At 42.7% G+C, this 24037-nt stretch overlaps 1 long non-coding RNA gene across 1 annotated transcript in view; it reads left to right on the forward strand.

Annotated features, from left to right (window-relative positions):
- The first annotated feature begins 2497 nt into the window (after nt 1-2497).
- LOC113618321 (uncharacterized) overlaps nt 2498-24037 on the forward strand; it is a 35967-nt gene continuing 14427 nt past the window's right edge. Inside the window, exons 1-2 of the long non-coding RNA XR_003431972.1 lie at nt 2498-3314; nt 7202-7416. This is a non-coding gene — a long non-coding RNA (uncharacterized LOC113618321). The remainder of the gene's footprint in view (nt 3315-7201; nt 7417-24037) is intronic.

A 24037-nucleotide genomic window follows, 5' to 3' on the forward strand; every position in this document is an offset into this window, starting at 1 on the left:
TCTTTTCCAAGTGGAGTGTTTGTCTTTTCCAGATATATGCCCAGGAGTGGGATTACTGGATCATATAGTACCTCTATTTTTAGTTCTTTAAGGAACTGCCTTACTGTTTTCCATAGTAGTTGCACCAATTAACATTCCTGCTAACATCAATAATTCTTGAGGTCATTATTTTATCACTTCAACAACTGATATAGGCAATAATGACCCTGGATCATAACGAAAAGGTTAAAATTTAACATACAGTCACAATTTCCTGGTTAAGGAGGCATGTAAAAGACTTCCATCAAAACTTAACACCCAGGTCTTAGTTTATCAATAACCATTTTCCAATGTAAGGAGCCAAGCTTTCTTGGAGAAGTGGTTGATTCCAGGGCTTGTGCAGGAAAAATACAAAATGAGCTTGGAATATTTTATACTGAGAAAAATTAAGGAACTGCTTGAAAAAGGATGGGGGGGGCCTCTCAAAAAGATACAAAAGCCAGCTAGAAGAGGTTCCCAGACAGCAAAGATGGAACAATTTGAGCAATAAACCAAATCATGTCGAATTGATTATAATCTATAAAATAAAATGAATTTTTGCTGATAGTAATTAAGTAATTAACTTTTTTTTTTTTTTTTTTTCGGTACACGGGCCTCTCACTGTTGTGGCCTCTCCCGTTGTGGAGCACAGGCTCCAGACGCGCAGGCTCAGTGGCCATGGCTCACGGGCCCAGCTGCTCTGCAGCATGTGGGATCTTCCCAGACTGGGACACGAACCCGTGTCCCCTACATCGGCAGGCGGACTCTCAACCACTGCGCCACCAGGGAAGCCCTTAACTTTTTTTTTTAATGTATTTATTTTTGGCTGAGTTGGGTCTTCATTGCTGCGCGCGGGCTTTCTCTAGTTGCGGTGAGCAGGGGCTACTCTTCCTTGCAGTGCGCGGGCTTCTTATTACGGTGGCTTCTCTTGTTGCGGAGCTCGGGCTCTAGGCACGCAGCCTTCAGTAGTTGTGGCACACAGGCTCAGTAGTTGTGACGCACGGGCTTAGTTGCTTTGTGGGATGTGGGATCTTCCCGGACCAGGGCTCAAACCCTGTCCCCTGCATTGGCAGGTGGATTCCTAACTACTGAGCCACCAGGGAAGTCCCATAATTGACTTTTAAAAGGAGAAGGGACAAGTCTTTCTTACAAAGAATACCAGTTTAAAAGGTAAAAGAAATTAAGGAAATAGAAAAAATCAACATTGGAGGAAGGATCCACCAAGGGATGCTAAAATCGGTGAGTGAAAACTTGAGGAAAAACAGTATATAAGCATAGTCTCAAAGTATCTCATCCAAGATATTGGGTAAGTTTACAGTAGAAAAATCCAGCAGACATCCCCTTAACTAAGCAATCAAAGGTTAACATCACTGGTCATAAGACATCTGGACATGATGTGTCCCTGATTCTATGCACCAAGAAAGGTACTTCACTTCTGTGGTAGTCTTCCCCAAAGTGTGTAACCTCGATCTAATCACATTACACATCAAAACCAAAATGAGAGGCATTCTACAAAATCACTGACCAGTACTCTTCAAAAGTGTTAAGGTCAAGAAAGATAAGGAAAGACTATGGAATGATCACAGATTGGAGGAGACTAAGAAGACATGACGACTAAATGCAATGTGGGGTCTTGGATTGGATCTTGGGTCAGAAAAAGGAATGGGTGGAATTCAAATACAATGTTTAATTTAGTATTATACCAATGCTAATTTCCTGATTTTTATAATGGTACCATGGTTACGTAGGATATTAACATTTGGAAAAACAGTTTGAATGCTATATGTGAATTCTCTGTACTGTTTTTGCAACTATATTTTCTGTATGTTAAAATTATTTCAAAATAAAAAGTTGAAAAATTCCTAATGGAGAGAACTTTATGGTGATGAAAATATATAATACATTTCATTTATTATGATTTAACTGCAAATGCACTTCTGATATTTTGCTGATATACATGTTTCTCAGTGTATAGTTATAGCCTGTGTTTACATACTGGTGTTCTCCTCCACTCCCTCCCACCCCAAGTAATTGCACTCGTGGAATAATTTTTTTTTTTTGCAGTACGAGGGCCTCTCACTGCTGTGGCCTCTCCCGTTGTGGAGTACAGGCTCCGGACGCACTGGCTCGGCCATTGCTCACGGGCCCAGCCGCTCCGCGGCATGTGGGATCCTCCCGGACTGGGGCACGAACCGTTGTCCCCTGCATCGGCAGACGGACTCTCAACCACTGCGCCACCAGGGAAGCCCAGAATAATTTTTTTTAATAATTCTTTTATTGAAGTATAGTTGATTTACAGTGTTGTGTTAATTTTTGCTATAGAGAAAAGTGATCCAGTTATACATACATATGCATTCTTTCTTAATATTCTTTTCCATTATGGTTTATCACAGGATATTGAATATAGTTCTTTGTGCTATACAGTAGGACCTTGTTGTTTATCCATTCTGTATGTAATAGCTTACATCTGCTAATCCCAAACTCCCACTCCATCCCTCCCCCAATCCTCTCCCCCTTGGCAACCACAAGTCTGTTCTCTATGTACTCATGGAATAATTTGACTTGGTCAGTATGGGTGGTCCCATGCTGGGCACTGAGAACAAGAAGGTGAATAGCACTTGGTTTTTGCTTTTGAAAAATTTACTGAAGAGTAGGGATAATTAATGTGAAAAGAAAAGAAATCAATATGATATATGAAAGAAATCAATATGATATTTCATATATATATGAAATCAATATATGATATGACAAGCTTCATAAAGGTAGATAAGCAAGTAACTGTGAGATACAAAGATGCTACTGTCTTTTTCTTTTTAAAAAGAATTCAGAGTCTAACATATTAACATAATCTGCATAATTATGTTTAAAGAACATACAATCATCCATAATGTAATATACTGCAGTTGGCCAGGCTGTTCTCTAATGGGAACAGAAGTGTTGGGTATATGGGAGCTCTTCCCACTTTTCAGGGAAGAAGACATTTCCACAAGTTTCCTTGCGGTCAGCAGGCAAGAGCAGGTCAAGGAGGTTGGACGACTTCCTCTGCAGGCGGAAGAGCGCTCCAGCCTCCCAGCTCTGCAATTGCAGACCATGCATTTGCTGTTCCGAGCCCATCAGTTGCAAATCAGTTCTCCTAAAAGGAGACGTATGGGATGGCCCGAGCTCAGTTTCATGAAGGAAGAGGTCAATCAGATTCTCACCTAAGAGCTCAACTAATTTGTCTCATTTCTGACTTACAGCCTCCCCAAGCCTCCTCTCGGAAGTACCACCTATCACACCAATTTTCGTAATTGCAGGTAACTGAATAATTGGCACATTCATTTCTCTGGCAAGACTTTCCTGTCGATTCTGTCCCCAGAAGCCTATAAGGACCCAAGGCCCTGCTGAGGATGGCAGGGGATGGATCTCAGTCTCCCGGCTCACACTGCCCCCAACGATCACCCTCACTCCTCCATCTTCAGCCTCCTCTTTTCTGGCTTCTTCCTTCCTGCTGGAAACATGTGGGGGGTCTCTCTCTGCTGCTTCCATAGTGTGACAATGCTCTCCTTGAACGAAAGGTGCATGGCTGAGGGCAGTAAGGAAATATTTTACTCTGCCCAAATACACAAATAAAGGCAGCAAATAAATGAATAAATATCTTCCTTTGACACTTTACCCACCTTTAGCCACTCCCCTGTCTATCTCTTTCCCATCTCAGAGTCTTTGGTGCCTTAAAGTCATTGGGCCGAACACTGAACCCATTGTTTATCTCCATGCTGGCAAACTAACAACCCCCCAAACCACAGTTCCCTTCTCTTTCATGACCTTGGTTGCTGGCTTCTCTATCACCCAAGTCACCCACGCCAGATCCTATATATGATCCTAGACATTTACCAATCTCTTTCTTCTGACATCTAAGTGGTCACCAATTTCCATCAATTTTACCCCCTTAATATCTTTCAAATCCATTCCTTTCCCCCGTGCCCCCATCCCCACTGCCGCCATGTGGACTCAGGCCTTCTCAGTCTTGCCTGAACCATTGAAATAGCCTCCACTCTGCTCTCACTCCACCTTCTCTCTGTCCACACGGCTGCCCAGGTGCAGATCTACCTCCCCACACCCTGGATTGAAACATTTCAGTGTTTCCCTTAGTGTGGTTTGCACAGATTTTCTTTTCTTTTCTTTTCTTTTTTTAAATAGAAGTATAATTTATGTACAATATTATATAAGTTACAGGCGTGCACACAGTGATTCACAACCTTTAAAGGTTATACTCCATTCATAGCCATCACAAAACATTGGCTATACTGTCTGTGCTGCACAATACATCCCCACAGTTTATTTTCTACATAATAGCTTGTACCCCTTAATCCCCCACTGCCATATGACCCTTCCCCCCTTCCCTCTCCCCACCGGCAACCACCAGTCTGTTCTCTATATCCACAGCTTTTCTTGATCTGGCCCTTGCCAAACTCAAATTCTCATTTCCTACCTCCATAAGAAACGATATTTATGAAAAGCTTCCCTCATTCTAGAAGACGTAGTACTTCGTATTTTGTTAGTTATTTCATTTAATGTTCATAAAAATCCTTTGGTGGAGGTATTATTTTTTTATCCACCTCTTCACAGATAATAAAAGTGAAGCAAAGAGAGGTTAAGAGTTTTGCTCCACTTTACATGATTGTAAGTGGCAGAGCTGGGACTTGAATCCAGGTGTCCTGGGGTCAGAGTCTGCTCTTGGCCACAAGCTCTGATGTCACCTCTCTCCTCCAGCCTCCAACCTCAACATATACACACCAGCAAACCTGAATGGCCAGTGTTTGCACACACTCAAAATACTGTTTCATGATTTGCATGTGTTATTTTCCCTCTTGGAATACATTTCTGCCTCTTATTTGCCTGAACTTTATTTAGCCTTCAAAACCCTACTTTAATATCAGTTCTCTTATGAAGATTCGCTGTCTGCTTTTTCCATAGACCGTTGTCCATTTTGTTATTACTTGGTTCCTTACATATATATATATATATATATATATATATATATATATATGACGTGACGTGGAAATTATTTACTTTTCTGTCTCACCATTTTGTTAGGACATGTTAACAGTCTTATTTATTGTTATTCCTCAGCAACGGGCATACTTTATGTAGAAAATATGGACACATTTCAAATGGTGTTGGTGCTAAAAGTTTTACCTTTTTTTTTTTTTTTTGCGGTACGCGGGCCTCTCACTGCTATGGCCTCTCCCATTGCGGAGCACAGGCTCCGGACGCGCAGGCTCAGCGGCCATGGCTCACGGGCCCAGCCGCTCTGCAGCATGTGGGATCTTCCCGGACCGGGGCACGAACCCGCGTCCCCTGCATTGGCAGGCAGACTTTCAACCACTGCGCCACCAGGGAAGCCCAGTTTTACCTTTTTTAGATTAAAACAATGAAAGTCAAAGGGCTGAAATATGAAATACTGGAGGGCTTCTTCATCACATAAGTAAATCAGCTTTTGGTTTTCTTTTATTTTGAAGGACAGTTTAATAATTAGAAAAAAGGAGCCACCAGTTATTCAAAACATGACTTGCAATAATCTACTTCCTAACTCAGCCTGGCAACTCTGTTCTAAGAAAATGATGGGATTTGCTTAAAAGTCAGCATAAGTTTGGGGGGCGGGGATTAGCAAAAGAGAGTGTCATTTCCTTCTACCATCTCAAGTAAGTGATCACAGATGCTCTCCTTATGGAACTGTGTCCCCCCCACCCAGAGGACCTGGAGCATCCGATAGCGGGTCCACTCTTGCAGTCACTTCCAGACCCAGTCAGGAACCAGGAGCCAGAGATGCCCCAAGCATGGCCACGTAAGACCTTACAGGGAGAGTCTTACAGGAAACGGTCAGCTGGTCATTGCAAGGTTTAATCCAGAATGCGAGACTGGGTCAGATTGAGCGGGCTCCTAGTGGAACAGGAGTGCAAGAAGCAAACTCCCCACAGTTATGTGCCTGCGTCTTCTCTATGCTATAAATATGACAGTGCAGCAAAAATGGTGCTTCTGATCAGACGGCAGAGTCCTGCCACAGACAAGTAGAATTTAAACACATCAGTTAACTTGAATCACTACTTTCGTTTCCAATCAGCCTGGTTGTGGGAATAAATTTCTACCTGTTTTCTTATAGTTATCACCCAGTGCTTATTTTCATTTCACAGCAGCCTCTGGAGAGAAAGAGAGAGAGGGAGGGAGGGAGGGCTGAATCGCTAAGCAGAGCACCCACCCATTTGACAGATATTTTTTGATGGGCCACCCAAAGATGATGAGGACAGAGCTCCTATCTTTAAGGAGCTTCCAGTCTAGTGGGGGATTAAGGCACACAAGTACTTGTACAAATTATAACAAGACCTTAGAGATGGTAGAGAAAGAAATAATCAGTCTACCAGGTGGAGCTAGGAAATGTTTCCCAGAAGAGGTCAGGCTAGGTCATGAATGGGTATTGGAACTATACCAGAAGGGAGAAAGGAGGCTTTCGAGGAACGGTGACAGCGCGGTGCAAAGGCTGGGATGTACGGAGGACCTTGGTCGGCCCTGGGAGTGGGGAGTAGTTCTCTGTGGCTGGAGCACAGTGTGTGTGGCCTTTATGGTAGGAAGGACAGGATTGGGCTCAGGGGTCCAGGGGCTTGGAGGACAGGCCGAGGAACTGGATTCCATCCTAACTGCCTCAGTAACGTGTCGTGTCTTCCCCTCTTCTCCATGCCTGCTGTCACCTGCACCGTATAGCTCCTGCCTGGATACTACCGAAGCCTGCTAATGGCTCTCTCTCATCCATTCTTGCTGCCTCCAATCTGTTCTGAGGGATCACGGCTGTTCTTAAATCTCTTCATTTGAGTTCCAGAACAGGTGAAACTAATCCAGACTAAAAGAGAAAGCAGAGCAGTGGTTGCCAGAGGAGGGGGGCTAACTGCAAAGGAGCATGGGGCAACTTTCTGAGTGAAAGAAACATGCTGTGTCTTGATGGTGGTGCTGGCTGCTCATTGAACTGTACACTTTGAACATGGGGGCATTTTACTGTTTTTAAATTATACCTCAATAAAGTTGATTTCTAAAAAAAAAGACAACCTTTATTTGCCCTGGGAGGAAGACCAGTACCCTGCCCCGTGGCACACCAGACCCCAACGCCTGCCGCTTTCCCCAGCCCGGCCTCACCTGCTTCTCCTGATTGCAGGACTCACCGTGCCCTTCTCCTCACTGAGAACCGTGCCCGTCCTTTCTGACCAGGATGCTCAGCCTGTCTCTGCTGCCCACTCAGCCACGCGGCCCAGCTGACTCCCGCTCGTCCTTCACGTTGTGGCTGAAATTTCAGATCCTGCAGGGTGCGGTTTCTGGACCCGCAGGCTCTGGTGCCCCTGCCCGCACTTCTGTGAAGCACTGAACACTTCTGTGAGTATTTGTTCCACATCTGTCATCCCCTCTAGACATGAAGCTTCATGAGGATGGGGCTTATTTACTGCTACCTCCCCGCCACCTAGCCCAGTGGCTGACATGGGAAGGCGTAGCAAATGTTTGTTGAATTCACAAACTCATTTTAGGGTTTTAAGCAGGTTTGAGAGAGATGCTCATATGTATGTTTGTTGGTGGTGGTTTTTGGCCACGCCTTATGGCACGCGGGATCTTAGTTCCTCTCCCAGGGATCAATCCCAGGCCCCCTGCAGTGGAAGCATGGAGTCTTAACCACTGGACCACCAGGGAAGTCCCTGCATGTTTTTTCTAACAGAGGTTCTCAACTATGATGTTTGAACGTGTCTAGGGTCTTGAGAAACATCATTTAGAAAGATCCCTCTGCCTGTGCCAGGGAAACATTCGTGAGGTACGGAGGAAAAGGAAGTGGAGGTTGAAACCAGAGTGATTCGCGGGGAGAGGGACAATCATCCAAAATCGGGGCTGGCTGGGTGGCTGGGGAGGAAGCTGGAACTAAATTAAAAGGAGACAGATTGAGAGATAATTAGGAAATAGAACCAACAAACTCGGTCATCAATAGGATGGGAAGTTACCCTTCAAGGAAGGAGAAGGGGTGTGAACACGAAGGTAGGCAGACAGATATAAGTTATGTTAACTTGGGCAAGTTACTTAACCTCTCTAATTTCCTCATCTGTAAAATGGGGAGAAAATACCCACATCACAGGGCTGTTGTCAGGATTACAAGGACTGAATTAATTTCTGTAACGCACTAGGAGAACTGCCTGACATAGGGTAAGCCCTGGATGAGTATTTGACCTTATAGCTGTAGATACATGAATAAACAGATGTGTAGAAACACTGACAGATAAGTGGTGGGAGGGCTGGCTGGATGGACAGATGGATAGATGGTAAAGAGAGAGATGGACGGATATTGGACGTGGAGGATTAAGGAGAGAGCATGATCCCTGGAATATTTTTCCAAGAGCAGTCACAGACTGGAGCAAATCTACCTACACTCTTCTTCTTTCTTTATGTCCAGTGACCAGGGTACCAAGTGGTCTTTGGTTTATGGGACAGAGCCATGACTACTGACCCACATGGGACCACTGGAAGCATGCAGTAGGCAAAGGGCTGCGGTGACAGGAATGTGCCACACAGGCGTCCCCTGAGATGGGCTGTGGGGCACGTGGGGCCGTGAAGTCAGACACAGCTCTTGCCGCTGTGGCTCGGGGTGCTCACAGAGGTACTCACCCTTCCCAACTCCCTTATCTTTCTTGATCTGTAGACATTTTGTCACTCACCTGCTTTCTAAAGTCTGTTGTTTGTTAAGATTCATCACCACAGGATAATTTAGGAATCCATGTATGCTACCTGGAAAGACACTGGCCTGGGAGTTAGAAGGCCTGTGCTCTAGCATGGATAGTAAAGTTGGTGTTTGGTCTTGAGCTGGTCATTTCATTTCTCTGGCTTCAGTTTTTGGATGTATAAAATAAATGGACTACACTAGATCATTTTTGAAGCTTCTCACAGCTCTAACACACCTGCACCTGCAGCCTGACCAGCCTCTGTTCTCGTTCTTGTCCCTAAACTCAACTCTCTACCCCTACTCTCTCATCTTCTATACCTTTGCCATTTCCTTGGTGTAGAATGCCCTCCTCTCCTTGTCCTTCTGCTAACCTCCCATACATAGTTTTCAAGTTACAGTGCTACCTTCCCTGTGAATCTTTCCTTGGCACCCTCAAGTTTAGGCACTCACTCCTTGTGCACCTGGTATACTCTCTATGTACATGAATCATAGCATATCCTCAGTAATTTGTTTATATGCCTATATCCCCAAAAGGTTATAATGCTTTTAATGCAGGACTTACATTTGTATCAGTCAGGGGCCAGTTTCAGAGAACAGAATCCCCTCTAACCAGTTAAAGCAGGAAAGGATTTGTTACAGATATTAAATGGGGTATTAAGTCATTAGGAGGGGAAAAGAAAGACTCAAGATTAGGCTTTCAGGAACCACTCACAAAGCCACATTGCAGAACTGGACCACTGAGAGAGCTGCTGCCTCTTTTGGTAGCGGGAAGTCTCCAGCTTCACGACAGTACACCATCAGAACAATCAGGAACTAAATTCTCTCCATGTAAATATCATAGTCAGATTCTCAAAAAGAGCAAGAGTCTGTTGAGCCATCACCACCCCTGTTTGGACAATGTTTCTCACACCAGGACACCCCCTAAACTTCTGACTAGTCTGGACATTGATTACACTGGGATCGGGTGCTAAGTGTGGTCTAAAGAGCTGTCGCCAAAGGAAGTTAAGTTCACGTGGCACAAACATGGTGAAGGGGGCTGCTACAGATGAGGGTGTGGCCAGTATGTTTACTCTTTCTTTTTGCTGAGGAGACCAATTTTCCCCCTCCTAATAGGATTTTTTAGTGGTGATCAATGGCAAGTCAATCTCCTGGCTGGATAGTAATTAAATTTAAATCTGCTCTTAACCCTAACAATTTCTTCAGCTTATGCCTCCCACAAAACACAAACTGCTTTAACAAAATAGGGCAGGATCAGAGAATCTTGGGAATAGGAAGACGTTCAGGGGTCATAAAGTCCAGTGGTTACCAAATACCACTTGGTAGTAAAAGGAGAAAAATAGTATAATGTAATTAGCTTTATTTTATCTAAGTGTATTTAGTTTAAAGTCTTGGCTTAAGACTTTTTTGTCCTCCTATTTCTTTAGTGATAGACGGTATTTGTAGTTCATAGCTAGTTTTTGTTTAGGTTTTCCTTGGCAAAATAACAATTAGGTTGTCCTTTGTTGTCCTCCTTTTGAGTTGCCTATTGGTTTTTATTTATTTATTTATTTTTGGCTGCATTAGGTGTTCATTGTTGCATGCGGGCTTTCTCTAGTTGCTACGAGTGAGGGCTACTCTTTGTCGTGGTGCGCGAGCTTCTCATTGCAGTGGCTTCTCTTGTTGTGGAGCACAGGTTCTAGGCGTGCGGGCTTCAGTAGTTGTGGCACGCGGGATCAGTATTTGTGGCTCGTGCCTCTAGAGCGCAGGCTCAGTAGTTGTGGCTCATGGGCTTAGTTGCTCCGCAGCAAGTGGGATTTTCCCAGACCAGGGCTCGAACCCATGTCCCCTGCATTGGCAGGCGGATTCTAACCACTGCGCCACCAGTGAAGTCCCTACCTGTTGATTTTTAATCTATTCTGTCATGCCCCTAAGGGTCTATACCACAGTTTCACTATGACACTTGTGTTACTGTCATCCTTCATACCCTATCATCTATCAGGATTTTAAGACACTGAACAAGTACCTGGACATGTGTTAGGACCTCAAGATACATAGGATAATTTCATGTGTGTGTGGTGCTCATTTTATTTTATTTTATTTTAATTTTTTATTGAGGAATATTTGATTTACAATATTATATTAGTTTCAGGTGTACAACAGTGATTCAAAATTTTTATAGATTATACTCCATTTATAGCTATAAAATGTTGGCTACATTCCCTGTACCGTACATTTCACCCTTGTATCATATTTATTTTCTACCTAGTATTATTATTATTATTATTTTTTTTTTTTTCGATACGCGGGTCTCTCACTGTTGGGGCCCCTCCCATTGCGGAGCACAGGCTCCGGACAGCCGCTCTGGGTGGCATGTGGGATCTTTCTGGACCGGGGCACGAACCCGTGTCCCCTGCATCGGCAGGTGGACTCTCAACCACTGCGCCACCAGGGAAGCCCTCTACCTAGTATTATAATTTGTACCTCTTAATTCCCTAAGATAACTGGTATACTTTCTATGATTCTTTGTCACTGCCTCCATCCCATCTCATGTCACAAGGAATTATTTTGACACTCTACTCATAAATAAGGCCCAGCTCGTTTGTGAGAAAGTAAACTGTAATGTTTAGCGTGTCTTGGCATGCTTTCCCTACTTCAGCTAGGGTTATTTTCCTCTTTCTCTTATCATTTACATATGTGTAGTCTATTTTTATTTATCCTAACGTTAGCTTTTATTCTATCTATATTTCGGTTACATTTCCCAGGACTTCTTTTCCTGGAATGCTTCTGATGATGTCATTTCTCTTAAATCCAAACTTACTCTTTATGATTGGGTGGAAGCATCTATGACTTCGTCTATCCATTTGCCAGCATTTGGTACCCATTATGTCACTCTAGTTTGCTTTTCTGGGCCTGCGTGTGAGCCCTCAGATGCACTACCTGCCCTCCCTGGGTTCTGCTCTGCATCATGGGAGTGGGCGGACCCCTGCAGGCTGAGCTTCTCAGGCTCCTGTGTTAGCGCGTTTCCTGATGGATTTGTCCAGTGGCAGGTGGAACTGGGAGACTAGAGTTGGAAGGAGAGGGAAGCTCATGGCCCACTGTGGCTATGTCTCTCCTCAGTGGTCCCACTACTGCAACAGGTCCATCGAGGTCCTGCTTCTGTTAGGTGACCCTAGCCTGTGGCTTGATTATGCTACCGCTCACCTAGGTCCCATCAACCTTAAGGAGTTGGAGGGGCTCCTTGATGGTGATGAGCTCTGCGGAGCCCCTGCTGTGAATACTCAGAGGGGTTTCTCTTTTCCAGGTTAGACCCCAACTAATATAAGGATAAATTCTCAGAAGTAGAATTGTTGGGTCAAAATCTGCACGATCTTTAAACTAAAGTTTAAAGACATTTCTTCCTGCTGTCCTTCTCTCCCGTAAGCCCTTTCCTCCACCTGTAGTTCTCTGTACACAGTCAGGGCCTTTCTCCTTCTGCCACCCCATCTTTTTACATGTCTCAGCATTTGGGCACTGGGCTAGCCCTTTGGTTACATTACACTCTTAAAAAAATGATAAACAAAACAAAGAGGTAAGGGGGAAAGCCACTACTTCCTGGTGATAATTGATATGTGTGCTTTCAGAACATGCCCAGGCAAGTGGAAAGAATTAAGCAATTATCTGGGTAGTTCAAGCAAACATTGACTCTCCTTTGTCCATTATGAGTGAGTGGTGGAAGGGAGGGAAAGTTGGAATTAATTATTAACATCTTCAAAATTGCTGGAATTAGGCAGAGAGTTACTGAACTCAACACTTCATTTTCTATCAGGTGTCTGGTGCTCGGCCATTTCAACTGCCAGGTTTTTAATTTTGGTAGGAGTCAGTCAAGGAGCAAAGTGGTCTTTGTCACTTGTGGGACTGAACCACTTGGTGACCTTGACTGCACACAGCTGGTAGGAACACTTCAGGCCCTGCCTCCCTGGGCAGTGGCCATGGCTTGCTGTAAATCAGTCTCTGCATCTTCTCATTGCCTCAGGCTTGGCTCTCATTAGAAAACAGGTTGATCATCCAAACGTGGGTAAATGTCTGGCTTCCTGTTGTCATTTACCAAATTAAAACTACCTGTTTTTTTAAAGGCTGCTGATTTATCTCTAGCTTTCTCTGAATGGGTAGCCCTTAAAGACTCTGCTTATTTATCTATATAACATAGTCATGAAAAATAATTTTAACAGCAAGCCATTCCTTGAATGCAAAGATAGAGAGGCAGTTGCAGCAGGAAGAACCCTTATCTTGGAGTCAAGAGTTCTGAATTTGAGTCCTGGCCTTGCCACTAATTAGCCAAATCAGCCATTTAATCCTGGTGAGTTTCTTGTTAAAATTAAGTGCTCTGAAGGTGAAAAAGTTTAGATGAAAGAGTTACATATAGGTACATGCTAATATTAGTATTCATTTTTTCAATTTTCTTTTCCAGTACTGGTTGTGGATTGGTATGACCTCTCCGGCTACTTGCATCTTTTCATTAGCCCATTGGTAAAAGCAACAGATTAAACACACGTGTTGTGGTAACTGGTTAGAAGCCTCATCAACATTGGTATATGTGTTGGGGGCAGAATCTGAAAGCCATGAGCAAAGTGACCCTGTGTTTGATAATGTGGTTTCAAAATGATACGCTGAAAGTGTCTAGCGAGGCTTGGATTAGAATATGTCTCCATTTCTCCTGCCTCCTTCCTCAGCTGGTCCTTCCTGGTGGTGTTTAGACATCCCAAGTCAGTCTCCAGCAGCTTTCCTCTTGTATAGTTATAGGGACAGGGGACCCTCAGCAAGCCAGACCCTGTCTCAGGCCAACTGGGGACAGGGAACAACCTTACAGAGCAGACCCAGAAAGTAGCATTAACCCAAGAACAAAGTAGATGTCATTTGTGATTTAACATGTGGTACCACAGGAACAAAAGCATTTTTACTGTCGCTGAAGCTTTGTTTCCCCAGGCCAGAAGCACTAACTAAGGGAAAACCAGTAGAAATGAATTTACCAGCTTTCAGTTCTGTTCTCCTAGAGGCTGGGCTGGAGCATGCTGCTCCAGGTTCCTACCTCCCCTCAGTGTACTGAGCAGCTAGCGGACATCCCTCTTCCCTGCATGCTAATCAGCCGAGCTCCACAGATGTCCTTCAGACATTATTTCCATCCTTAATCCAATAGGGTTTTTCTGAGTGTTTCTAGAATTGCATCAAGTACTTAGAGACCATGAAAACAGCATGGAAGTCAGAAACAGGTCAGGGTTTAATGGATTGATTAATTAAATGAGTATTTGTTGAGTGCCTTCTATATGTCAAATACAGTTCTGGTCAGTGTGCTGAAAATACAGCAGTGAACAAGGGTTGAACCCAGCCCTCCGGGAGCTTATATTCTGGTGGGGAGTTGGGGGGCGGGGTGGTAGAGAAACAAGTACACAAATAAATATGTAACATAAATCCAGGTAGTGATAAGTTACTAAAACTAATAATAATAATAGCTTCTTTCTACCATGTGAGGATAGAGGCTGAGGACGGGGGCCAGGTTTCATCAATCTAAGAAAAAAGATGTGAATGAAGCAGGGAGCATTGGGGAGAGGAAGGGAGAAAAAGTAAATTTGTCTAATCCACTTTAAATAAAAGAATGTATTGTCAGTGTATAGAACCTACATCGAACTAAAAAACTTGTGCACAATGAAAGAAATGATGGACAAAATGAAAAGACAACATACGGAATGGAAAAAATATTTGCAAATCATATAGCTGATAAAAAAAAGTTGACATCCAAAATATATAAAGAATTCATATACCTCAATAGCAAAAATATATAGTAATAATAATGATAATCCGGTTAAACATGGACAAAGAAACTGAATAGGCAGTTTTCCAAAGAAGATACACAAATGGCCAACAGGTACATGAAAAGGTGCTCAATATCACTTATCATCAGGGAAATGCAAATTAAAACCACAATGAAATATCACCTTATGCCTGTTAGAATCGCTATTATCAAAAAGACAAGAGATAACAAATGCTGGTGAAGGTGTGGAGAAAAGGCAACCCTTGTACACTGTTGGTGAGAATGTACATTGGTGCAGTCGTTATGGATAACAGTATGGAGGGTCCTCAAAAAGTTAAAAATAGAACTACCATATGTTCCAGCAATTCCACTTCTGGGTATTTATCTGCAAAAAATGAAATCACTAACTTGAAGAGATATCTGCATCCCACGTTCACTGCAGCATCATTTACAATAGTGAAGACACGGAAACAACCTTAAGTGTCTATTGACAGATGAATGGATAAAGAAAATGTGACATGTATATATATATTATATATATTATATAAATATTATTCAGCCATTAAAAAAAAGAAGGAAATTCTGACATTTGCAAAAACATGGATAGACGTGGAAGGCATTATGCTGAGTGAAACAAGTCAGAGAAAGCCAAATACCTTACGATCTCACTTATATGTGGGATCTAAAAAAACCAAACTCATAGAGACAGAGAAGACATTGATGGTTGCCAGAGGCGAGGGTGGAGAAATTGGGTGAAGATAGTCAAAAGGTGCAAAAGCCCCAGTTATAAGATAAATAAGTACTAGGGATGTAATGTACAACATGGTGACTGTAGTTAACACTGCCGTATGGTGTACTTAAAAGTTGCTAAGAGAGTAGATCCTAAAAGTTCTCATCGCAAGGAAAAAAACTGTTTCCTTTTTCTTGGTAACTATATGAGATGATGGCTGTTAACTAAACTTGTTGTGGTAATCATTTCACAATATATTTACATATATGTAAGTCAAGTCATTATGCTGTACACTTTAACCTTATACAGTGCTATGTCAGTTATATTTCAGTAACACTGAAAAAAAAAAAAAAGCAGAGAAAGAGGTTAGAGAGTGCCTATTTTAGATGCGGTTGTCAGGGTAGGTATCTCTGAGTGACATTTGAATTGAGACCTGGATGAGATGAGGGAGTGGCCTTTGGGCCTGTTCTGAGCAGGGCAAACAGAGCCCACTAAGATGGGGGTGAGATTGGTGTGTTTGTGGAATAGCAATGTGGCCATCATGACTGAGCAGAGAGTGTGAGGAAAAGAGCACGAGGAGACAGGCTTGTACCCCAACTCCTACCACTAAGAAGCCACAGAAATTTTCTCAATTTACTTAATCTCTAGGAACCACAGATTTCTTGCACTTAGTAAGGTTTTTGGTCACAAGTAATAGTACCCAACTTTGAGCTGGGCTAACTAAAAAAGAGAATTTATAATAAGTATACAAGAATGTCTCCCAGAAAGCAAGGCCAGGAAAGAATCTGGGCTTCTGCAAAGAAGTAGAACCAAGACCTGGGAATAACAAAACACCACCACCACCTACAAAACAAAACTCTTAGTTACTCTGTTGCTCACCTTTATTTCTCCCTTCATGCCGGCTATCTTCTCTCTGCACGGCCCAGCTTACCTGCTGGTCCTCCACAGGGACCTCCCACAGCCCCTGCATTCACTCCTTTAGCCCAAAAGCCAGCCGTCCCATGTGCAGTGTTGCTCCTGTCCCACACCAGCACTGACAGAGGGCTCAGCACTGCTCCAGAAACAGCCTGCTCTCTGAAAACATGAGACGCTCACCCCATGTCACTGAGGAGGTCATAGGAAGGCCAGAGAAGGGGTTACCCTGCACACTGCCCGGCATGTTTTTCAGATCCCTGCTCTGCTCCCAAAACTTCCCCGCAGCCCACTAATCAAGGGTTCTTCTCTTCTGCCTCACCCCAAATCCATTATCTAGTTTGCTCTGGAGTCTCCCCTTCCCCAACCCATCCCAGCCCTAACAGAATCCTCCATCTCTCAGCCTTTTTCTAAGCAGGGGCATTAACTTTCTCACAGTTTCCACAGCTGATTGTGAATTTTCTTTTTTTTTAAATTAATTAATTAATTAATTTATTTTTGGTTGCCTTAAGTCTTTGCTGCTGCACGCGGGCTTTCTCTAGTTGCGGCGAGTGGGGGCTACTCTTCAATGTGGGGCACAGGCTTCTCACTGCGGTGGCTTCTCTTGTTGCAGAGCATGGGCTCTAGGCCCACAGGCTTCAGTAGTTGTGGCTTGCAGGCTCAGTAGTTGTGGCACGTGGGCTCAGTAGTTGTGGCTCACAGGCTCTAGAGCACAGGCTCAGAGTCATGGCGCACAGGTTTAGTTGCTCTGCAGCATGTGAGATCTTCCTGGACCAGGACTGGAACCCATGTCCCCTGTACTGGCAGGCGATTCCTAACCACTGTGCCACCAGGGGAGCCCTGAATGTGAATTTTCATACCACTCATCCCAAAGATTCTCCAGACACTAGGATCCACTCACAGAGTGCATGAATTGTTTGACCAGTTACAGCTCCAGCCACCACTCTCTCTGAGTCCTGATTCCAAACTTCTGTGAGAGAATATCTGATTGGCCTGCCTCATGCCATATACTCACACCTCTGGCCCAATCAGTGGCAGCCAGAGAAGAAGTTACCTTTGTGGATGGGGGAATTCGATGGGACAATTCCTAGAGAACGCAGTGCTCCTTAGGAGAGGGACGGATATGCAAAAAGTGCCTATTACATTCCTCACGTGTGAAATGGAGACAATAATACATCCCTCTCAGGGTATTGTGGTAGCTAAACAACATAACACGCCCCTAAACAAAAGGGGCGTCCCGCAGTAGCTTGTGCTCAGTAAATGCGGCTTTCTGCCTCTTCTCAAGAAACAAACCAACAAACTGCAAAAAACTTCTCTCTTGATTTTCCAAAATAATCCCAGCTTCACTATGCTTCCCAGTTCTAGAGCGTTAGATATAAATTGTCCACCTGAAAAATATAGTCACAGTAGGTATATTTAACAAATATAAAACTTTTTAAGGGCTTCCCTGGTGGTGCAGTGGTTGAGAATCTGCCTGCTAATGCAGGGGACACGGGTTCGAGCCCTGGTCAAACATGTGGATCCCACATGTTCGGCATGAGGATCCCACATGCCGCGGAGCAACTAGGCCCGTGAGCCACAACTACTGAGCCTGCGCGTCTGGAGCCTGTGCTCCGCAACAAGAGAGGCCGCGATAGGGAGAGGCCCACGCATCGCGATGAAGAGTGGCCCCCACTTGCCAGAACTAGAGAAAGCCCTCGCACAGAAAAGAAGACCCAACACAGCAAAAATAAATAAATTAATTAATAAAGTCCTACCCCCAGCATCTTCTTTAAAAAATAACAAAAAAACAAAAAAAACTTTATTAAGCAAAAATATTTAGATCTTGTCCCATCCCTCATGTCTTCCTCCCTCCTGCTAGGTCACTTTTGGTGTTGTCTGGTGGGATCGTTCCCTTCCACCTCTGCCTCTACTCCAGGGTCCTGAACTATGGATTACAGGTAATCCGTTGGGAAGAACAAAGAAGCAAGGATGGGAACTGGCTTTTAAAAGGGAGAGACTAGAGTGAGCTATAGGGAGAGAGGTTTTCGGGCAGATTTTTGAGAAGGGTATGGGATGCAGAGGACTAGGGAAAGAGCATTGGAGAAATGTTAACATAGGCTATGTGTTGGATCCTCTCTAACGATATTTGAGAGATGCCAGCAAGATTCTAGTTACTCAGATTCTAATTACTCTCAACTGCTAGAATCAGTCTGCAATTCCCTGATGAGACAGAGCCAGGTGGGTGCCTGGGTTTTATTTTGTCTACATATAGATAAAAGAAACCTTTTCTCCAGGAAGTTACCATATTTGAGGGATGCAAGGCTTAAATACTTAAACTAAGGAGGCATGAAATGATTGCATCATAAGACAGTATACAGAAGTGTATGGAACTGAGTGTAATCAAAGATTTAAGCTATATCTAGGGTAATAGAGGCAATTATGAGTCACAAAATATCCAACCTACTGTTTCCTGGGCATGAAGGATATTTACAAAAATTAAGAAGAGTCATTTGACATTTAGACAAATAATCCATTCTGTGTGTGAAAAGCACATTTCCTCAAGGGAGTTTCTAAATAATAATATTGCTTTTCCACTGTGCAAACAGGAGTCTTTATTGATAAAGTGTTCAGTATAAAAATGCCTTCCAGTTCAGCAATGCACCCTTTCACGAACCACCTTTGATGAAAAATTAAACAGAGACTAAAGAATTCCTGCTTCATAGCTCACAAGCAGACAGAAACATATTCAGGAAACGTGAATCAATTTGAAATGTGCATCTAAACTCCTTTAAAATAAAATAATATGCACTTTTCAAAATTTTGATTATAAAAGTAATGCATACTGTGGAACACTACATAGAAAAGAATTAGGTGGGTCTAGACATATTGTCATGCTAATGTATTTAGTATTTGGTGTTTTGATATTTTAAAAAAGCACTTTACAGAGCAGTATGTTAAAGAGATCCAGGGTGACAAAGACAAAAACCTAGGAGGCCTAGGGAGGCCAAGCAGGTGACAAAAATTTTAAGGGCCAGGCAGGTGTATGGCAATAGGTACCAAGCTCTTTATGTTGTAGAAGAGCACGACTTGTGTAACTATGCAACGTTTTAAATCATTGTTGGGTCAAACAAGACACTGAACTGGGAGTATCCAGCTACGCTAAGTCTGTTTGTAAGCAATAATTTAAAAAAAACTCTGTATATGTGTATTTCCTTACAAATGTATGCATGTTTGTAAATGCAGAATAAAATACCTGGAAAGTTACATATATTTATAAACTTTTATTGGTGCTTATCTTTAAGAAACCAAACTTGGGGAAGGCGGATTGGTGACAGAATATGTTAAAGGATAGTTTTTATGTTTCTCTGATTTCTGTATTGTTTGACTTTTACAATGGGGATGTGGTCACATATTAATGAGTAATTATGCTTTATAAAAATTAAAAAGTAATTCATAAGATTGCAAAAAATTTGGAACAGAATAAATAGATAACAAAAATCACCCGTAATCTCAGATATAACTATTGATCATTGTCTTAGTCTGCTTGGACTGCTATAGCAAAATAGCATAGACTTGTTACTGGACCAGGTTCGTTTGCCCAATGCACAGCAAGCCAAATGCTGAGATGCCGAGTTTCCAGCCCAGAAAGAGTTTTTTCACAAGGCAGCCAAGTGAGGAGACAGGAGAACAAGTCTCAGATCCGCCTCCCTGAAGGCAGGGGATTGGGGTATTTTAGGGATAAGCAGGTGGTCTTAGGCTGGGGAAAGGTGATTGGAGGCAGGTTAAAAGGTGAGGTAATTGATGTTCTGTGCACATGCATCTGGGTTACATGTTTCTGCATATTCAAAATGGAGGCGCTTAGCATGATCTGTGAGTGGAGTTTTCCGGCCCTCTGACATGAAAAGGCCATTCACTGGACATCTGCACAGGCCCAGGTTTAGGGTCGGTGGTCCCAACCAGCCCCCAGCCAGCCTGCAGTGGGCAGGAGCAGACTCCAAATTCCTATAAAACCCCTGGGCTGTGTGAAGCTGGGAAGGTATGCAATTAAAGAGAGGAAAAGAAAGAAAGAAAAAAAAAAAAAACTAAAGCGAACTTCATCAATAATGAGGCAGTTTATAAGCAAAGGGGCTTTAACAAGCTGTTCTTTATCTGTTATTCTGTAAGACAAGTTCAACAATTTCTATTAGTTATCAGCTTCTGTTAACTCTGTGGGGCATGGTTTCAGACTGGGTTGCTTCAACACCAAACATTTATTTTACGTAGTCCTGGAGGCTAGGAAATCCTAGATCAGTGTGCCAGCATGGTCCAGTTCTGGTGAGGTGTCCTTCGTGGCTTGTCGATGGCCACCTTCTTACTGTATCCTCACATGGTAGAGAGAGAGCTCTCATATCTCTTCCTCTTTTTCTTTTTTTAATTAATTAATTAATTTTTTGGCTGTGCTGGGTCTTTGTTTCCATGAGAGGGCTTTCTCTAATTGTGGCGAGCGGGGGCCACTCTTCCTCGTGGTGCACGGGCCTCTCACTGTTGCGGCCTCTCTTGTTGCAGAGCACAGGCTCCAGATGCGCAGGCTCAGTATTTGTGGCTCATGGGCCCAGTTGCTCTGTGGCATGTGGGATCTTCCCAGACCAGGGCTCGAACCTGTGTCCCCTGCATTGGCAGGCAGATTCTCAACCACTGCACCACCAGGGAAGCCCTCTTCCTCTTCTTCTAAGGGCACTAATCTCATGATGAGAGTCGTTCCCCCATCCCCACTATGACCTATTCTGAACCTAATTACCTCCCAAAGGCCATCTTCAAATACCATCAAACTGGGGTTTAGGACTTTGTTATGAATTGTAGTGGGAGGGGAGGGTAAAAGGTGAGTGGGCACAAACATTCAGCCCATACAGTCATATTTTGGCATATTTCCTTTCAGTCTTTTCTTTTTTTCTAAACATATTTAAAATAGTTGGGATTTTATTATATGTACATAGTTTTACACATAGTTTTGTGTACTGTCATAATTTTCCTTGTCATTTTTTGGAGTGAATTATTACCTTAAGATAGATTTGTGGGCTCCCCTGGTGGCACAGTGGTTGAGAGTCCGCCTGCCGATGCAGGGGACACGGGTTCGTGCCCCGGTCTGGGAAGATCCCACATGCCGCGGAGCGGCTGGGCCCGTGAGCCATGGCCGCTGAGCCTGCGCGTCTGGAGCCTGTGCTCCACAAAGGGAGAGGCCACAGCAGTGAGAGGCCCACGTACTGCAAAAAAAAAAAAAAAGGATAGATTCGTGTAGGTGGAATTAATGGATCAAAGAGCATGGACTTTTAAATATTTTTATGCATATTGCTAATTTGCTTTCCAGGAAGGTTGGTTGGATCAATTTGCAGTTCTGCCAACAGTATATGAAAGCATCTGTTTTACTGTACTCTTGCCAACACTGAGAATTACCAATTTAGAAATCATTTAAAAATGTCATCTGATTATTATTTTTAAGCTTTTTGTTGAAGGATAAAGACACAGGAAAGTATCTGATTATCCCAAAGCAAACACACCTGAGTCAGCATTCATATCACGCAAGAGAACAAATTCGCCATCCTCAGGATCCCCCTCATGCTCCTTCCAGTCATCATTACCACAAGAATAACCGCCATTCTGACTTCTAAGAGCAATAAACTAGCCGTGTTCGATTTTCTCATTTCGGTGTAGTGTTCCATTTTATAAATACAGTATATCACATTGTACTTGTTCATTGTGCTGTTAATGGACATTTGGTTAGTCTTCAGTTGTAGATTATAAGCATTTCTGTACATTTCTTTTGGTGACAATGTTTATGCATTTTTGTTGGCATGCACCTTAGAAGTGGAATTGCTGGGCGGTAGGCTATGCCCGTATTCAGCTTCAATACTGCCAGACAGTAATTTCCAAAATGGTTATATCAATTTAGATACCTACCAGGAGTGTCTAAGAGTTTCAGTTTCTCCAAATTTGGGTTAACACTTGATAATGTCAGTCTTTTTCACTTTAGCAAGTTGGCTGGGCTGTGTATTGATATATCATTGCTGATGCCATTTGCATTTCTTGGTGATTAACGAGCTTGAACAATTTTTCAAATGTTTACTGGCCATTTGGAGATATCCTCTTTTGTAAGTAAACTGTTCAAGTATTTCGCCCATTTTCAAATTAAGTTGTCTGTCTCTTATTGAATTGTATAAGAAATTTTTATATTCTAGATCTTAATCTTTTGTCAGTTATCAAATTTCTTCTTCTACTCTTTGGGTTGCCTTCTTACTCTTTAGCTGTGTTTTAATGAGCAAAAGATACATTTTTAACAGACTCCAGTTTATCCATTATTTCCCTTTATGGTTAATGCTTATTGTGTCCTTTTAAAGAAAATTTGTCTACACCAAGGTCCTGAACATAATCTCCTCTTGTGAAATTTGCATTCTGTAATGCTCAGTGAGATTGAATTTTCTTCTATTTAAGAAAAATTTCTTTTGGTGCTTGCAACTTAATTGCCAGTCTTTATCTTTTACACATTGTTTTATAAACATATTGGTGTTTTTCTTATTGATTTCTATAAAATATTTATATATTAAGAAAAAATTTGCATTTTTGGTTCTAGATATTTTCATAACTTTGTTAGCCTTGTAATTACTTTTAATAGATTTTAAGATGGTAGAATCATATTTTCTTTTGTAATTTTTCCCATTTATTTTAAGTGTAAAAAGTCTTTTTAATCTGTTAGGAAATATATACCTTCTAATTTTTGTGGTGCTTTGTTGTTATTTTGTTTTTCTACATTTAGCCCTTTGATTCACATGGGGATAATATTGTGAGGTGAGAATCTAAATAGATTTATTTCCCCCTGATACCTGTCAATTTTCCTTTTATTAACTGAATGATTCTTCTCTTTCTAGTTGACTTATAATGCTTCCTTTTAATAAGCTGAGTTAGTTTATATACTTTAATTTGCTTTTCTAGTTACTCTGAGCCATTTATTTGCATGTCAGTTCTAGCGCTGTGATATTCATTTTAAGTGTGTGTGTCTGTGTGTGTGTATGCTTGGTTTGGTTTGGTTTGGTTTAGTTTGGTTTGGTTAGAAATGCTTCCCCTCATTTTTCATCTTTTTCAAACATTATTTTGACTATACTTGTCTGTTTACTCTGGATAAATTTACTTCTGGATAAATTTTAGAATCTTTTTCTTTCTTTCTTTTTTTTTGAATTCCAAAGAAGTCCTTTGAGATTCTAGATTAGAATACTTTAAAGCTGTAAGTTAGGAGTTTCCCTAACCTGTGTCCTCTGCATTGGCAGGCAGATTCTTAACCACTGTGGCGCAGTGGTTAAGCCCTGCCAATGCAGGGGACACAGGTTCGAGCCCTGATTGGGGAAGATCCCACGTGCCGCGGAGCAACTAAGCCTGTGCGTTACAACTACTGAGCCTGCACTCTAGAGCCTGTGCGCCTAGTGGCCATGCTCTGCAACAAGAGAAACCACCACAATGAGAAGCCTGCGCACAGCAACAAAGAGTAGCCCTTGCTCGCTGCAACTAGAGAAAGCCCGTGCAGCAATGAAGACCCAACGCAGCCAAAAAAAAAGAAAGAAAAAAAACTTCATTAAAAAAAAAAAGAGTTCTTCACAAGTTAACTTGTAGGTTTTTTTTAAAAAAATAAATTTGTTTATTTTATTTATTTTTATTTTTGGCTGTGTTGGGTCTTTGTTGCTGCACACGGGCTTTCTCTAGTTGAGGCGCTCGGGGGCTACTCTTCGTTGTGGTGGGCGGGCTTCTCATTGTGGTGGCTTCTCTTGTTGTGGCACACGGGCTTAGTTGCTCCTCTGCATGTGGGTTCTTCCCCGACCAGGGCTCGAACCCATATCCCCTGCATTGGCAGGCAGATTCTTAACCACTGCGCCACCAGGGAAGTCCC

Source organism: Aethalodelphis obliquidens, unplaced genomic scaffold, assembly GCF_003676395.1.
Source record: "Aethalodelphis obliquidens isolate GAN/ISIS:26980383/991018 unplaced genomic scaffold, ASM367639v1 scaffold5, whole genome shotgun sequence".
NCBI lineage: Eukaryota > Metazoa > Chordata > Mammalia > Artiodactyla > Delphinidae > Aethalodelphis > Aethalodelphis obliquidens.